This window comes from Entelurus aequoreus, linkage group LG09, assembly GCF_033978785.1.
Source record: "Entelurus aequoreus isolate RoL-2023_Sb linkage group LG09, RoL_Eaeq_v1.1, whole genome shotgun sequence".
Taxonomy (NCBI): Eukaryota; Metazoa; Chordata; class Actinopteri; order Syngnathiformes; family Syngnathidae; genus Entelurus; species Entelurus aequoreus.
In genome coordinates, this window is record NC_084739.1 from 6,685,375 (window position 1) to 6,689,489 (window position 4,115).

A 4,115-nucleotide genomic window follows, 5' to 3' on the forward strand; every position below is an offset into this window, starting at 1 on the left:
AGACGTCATGTCTGTCGCATCACACAACTGCCTGTCCATTCACACGCACAACAAGAATTTGGGTCAATCTGAGAGGGGGGAAATTCAAGAATTTTGTTAGGCGGTTTACCATGATGTGGAACAGGGAGACTTACTCTGGATTCACTTTGGTTGCATCGTCAAACTGTCGGTCCATTTACGCACACAAACAAACAAAATGTAAACAATCAGTCTGGGAAGGGAATAAATGAGAGATATTAGGATCTAGGAAACGCCTTACCATGATGTCGGATAGAAAGATAACCACATTATGTTTGACTGTCTGTCCATTCACACGTAGACAAAAATTAATCGGTCAATCTGAGAGGGGAAAACATGCAAGAAATGTGTTAGGTGGCTTACCATGACGTTGAACTGGGAGCTTTAGACCCCTTAGACTTGTGTCGCATTGTCAAACTGTCTGTCCATTCACACACAAACAAAATGTAAACAATCAGTCTGGAAGGGAACAAATTAGAGCGACTAGGTTCTGGAAGACGCCTTACCATGATGTCGGATACGAAGACAACCACATTATGTTTGACACATCACGCAACCGTCTGTCCATTCACACATAGACAAAAAATAATCGGTCAACCTGAGAGGGGAAAAGTGCAAGAAATTAGTTAGGAGGCTTACCATGACGTCGAACAGGGAGATTTAGACCCCTTAGACTTTTGTCGCATGGCAAACTGTCCGTCCATTCACACACTAAAAAACAAAATGTAAACAATCAGTCTGGAAGGGAAGCAATTAGAGCGATTAGGATCTATAAGATGCTTCACCATGATGTCGGATATGAAGACAACCACATTATGTTTGACACATCACACAACCGTCTGTCCATTCACACATTGACAAAAAATAATCGTTCAATCTGAGAGGGGAAAAAATGCAAGAAATGAGTTAGGTGGCTTACCATGACGTCGAACAGGGAGATTTAGACCCCTTAGACTTTTATCCCTTTAAACTGTCTGTCCATTCACACACAAACAAAATGTAAACAATCAGTCTGGAAGGGAAGAAATTAGAGCGATTAGGATCTAGAAGACGCTTCACCATGATGTCGGATATGAAGACAACCACATTATGTTTGACACATCACGCAACTGTCTGTCCATTCACACATAGACAAAAAATAATCGTTCAATCTGAGAGGGGAAAAAATGCAAGAAATGAGTTAGGTGGCTTACCATGACGTCGAACAGGGAGATTTAGACCCCTTCAACTTTTGTCGCATTTTCAAACTGTCTGTCCATTCACACACAAACGAACAAAATGTAAACAATCAGTTTCGAAGGGAAGAAATTAGAGTGATTAGGATCTAGAAGACTCTTCACCATGATGTCGGATACGAAGACAAACACGTTATGTTTGACACATCACGCAACCGTCTGTCCATTCACACATAGACAAAAAATAATCGTTCAATCTGAGAGGGGAAAAAATGCAAGAAATGATTTAGGTGGCTTACCATGACGTCGAACAGGGAGATATAGACCCCTGAGACTTGTATCCCTTTAAACTGTCTGTCCATTCACACACAAACAAAATGTAAACAATCAGTCTGGAAGGGAAGAAATTAGAGCGATTAGGATCTAGAAGACTCTTCACCATGATGTCGGATACGAAGACAAACACGTTATGTTTGACACATCACGCAACCGTCTGTCCATTCACACATAGACAAAAAATAATCGTTCAATCTGAGAGGGGAAAAAAATGCAAGAAATGAGTTAGGTGGCTTACCATGACGTCAAACAGGGAGATTTAGACCCCTTCAACTTTTGTTGCATTTTCAAACTGTCTGTCCATTCACACACAAACCAACAAAATGTAAACAATCAGTTTCGAAGGGAAGAAATTAGAGTGATTAGGATCTAGAAGACTCTTCACCATGATGTCGGATACGAAGACAAACACGTTATGTTTGACACATCACGCAACCGTCTGTCCATTCACACATACACAAAAAACAATCGGTCAATCTGAGAGGGGAAAAAATGCAAGAAATGAGTTAGGTGGCTTACCATGACGTCGAACAGGGAGATATAGACCCCTGAGACTTTTATCCCTTTAAACTGTCTGTCCATTCACACACAAACAAAATGTAAACAATCAGTCTGGAAGGGAAGAAATTAGAGCGATTAGGATCTAGAAGACTCTTCACCATGATGTCGGATACGAAGACAAACACGTTATGTTTGACACATCACGCAACCGTCTGTCCATTCACACATAGACAAAAAATAATCGTTCAATCTGAGAGGGGAAAAAATGCAAGAAATGAGTTAGGTGGCTTACCATGACGTCAAACAGGGAGATTTAGACCCCTTCAACTTTTGTCGCATTTTCAAACTGTCTGTCCATTCACACACAAACAAACAAAATGTAAACAATCAGTTTCGAAGGGAAGAAATTAGAGTGATTAGGATCTAGAAGACTCTTCACCATGATGTCGGATACGAAGACAAACACGTTATGTTTGACACATCACGCAACCGTCTGTCCATTCACACATACACAAAAAACAATCGGTCAATCTGAGAGGGGAAAAAATGCAAGAAATGAGTTAGGTGGCTTACCATGACGTCGAACAGGAGATTTAGACCCCTGAGACTTTTATCCCTTTAAACTGTCTGTCCATTCACACACAAACAAAATGTAAACAATCAGTCTGGAAGGGAAGAAATTAGAGCGATTAGGATCTAGAAGACTCTTCACCATGATGTCGGATACGAAGACAAACACGTTATGTTTGACACATCACGCAACCGTCTGTCCATTCACACATAGACAAAAAATAATCGTTCAATCTGAGAGGGGAAAAAATGCAAGAAATGAGTTAGGTGGCTTACCATGACGTCAAACAGGGAGATTTAGACCCCTTCAACTTTTGTCGCATTTTCAAACTGTCTGTCCATTCACACACAAACAAACAAAATGTAAACAATCAGTTTCGAAGGGAAGAAATTAGAGTGATTAGGATCTAGAAGACTCTTCACCATGATGTCGGATACGAAGACAAACACGTTATGTTTGACACATCACGCAACCGTCTGTCCATTCACACATACACAAAAAACAATCGGTCAATCTGAGAGGGGAAAAAGTGCAAGAAATGTGTTAGGTGGCTTACCATGACGTCGAACAGGGAGATCGTCGCATCGTCAAACTGTCTGTCCATTCACACACAAACAAAATGTAAACAATCAGTCTGGAAGGGAAGAAATTAGAGCGATTAGGATCTAGAAGACGCCTTACCACGATGTCGGACAGGGAAGTGAAGCGGAGAGTATGCATCACCATTCAGACGCACCATTTCACGTAAATCCTATCTATTACTGGCACGCCTGACAAACAGCATCTACATGGTCAGGAAGAAGCATCAGGCGACCTGACAGGACGCGTGCATTAATGCTAAGCTAATCAGCTGTTTGCATTGAAGCGGTCGGGGTCGTGTCACGTCATTAACGTACTGTACATACTGTACGGTGACATTGGCAGGATGCCGGATGTTTGTAAACCCCCCCCCGGCCCCTAAGTGGTTATTATAAAAAGGTAAACACTTCCAGGAATGGCATTTAGTGAACGTATTTCAAATCAATCACAGCACAATGTAAACAATCACTGGAGACAGAAAATAAACAAACATAAACAGTTTAAATCAGATTCATATTGGTTTTATTTTTATTTTTTATCAGATCAGATCAGATTCAGAAATACTTTATTAATCCCTGAGGGGAAATTACAATTTTCAGCACAATCCCATTCAAGATCAGACAAATATTGGTTTGGTTATATAATATTTATTCATTCATTTGAAAGGGAAATCATAATACAGGTACTGAGAAAACAGACACTATTCTTTTTTTCTCCCCCCCCCCCCAAAAAAAAAAATTAAAATAAAATTAAAATAAATCATATTGTTTTAAAAGGGACATTTGAAAAAAAACATATTGAAAATTTTGGAAATATGCGATTCATAATGGCTGATTCTTAACACTATTGCTTGTCTCATGAGCACAGTAAAATGTAAACACTTGGAAAAAAAAATGCCTTTTCAACGCGACACACACAAGAAAACACAATCAAAA

General features: G+C 39.9%; 1 protein-coding gene across 1 annotated transcript in view; it reads right to left on the reverse strand.

Moving 5' to 3' along the window:
* Positions 1-3,905: 3,905 nt before the first annotated feature.
* LOC133657091 (leucine-rich melanocyte differentiation-associated protein-like) overlaps positions 3,906-4,115 on the reverse strand; it is a 1,129,882-nt gene continuing 1,129,672 nt past the window's right edge. The window contains 1 exon segment of the mRNA XM_062058014.1: positions 3,906-4,115. This exon segment is cut by the window's right edge and continues 2,109 nt beyond it. The gene's annotated coding sequence lies outside the window, so the exon portion shown is untranslated.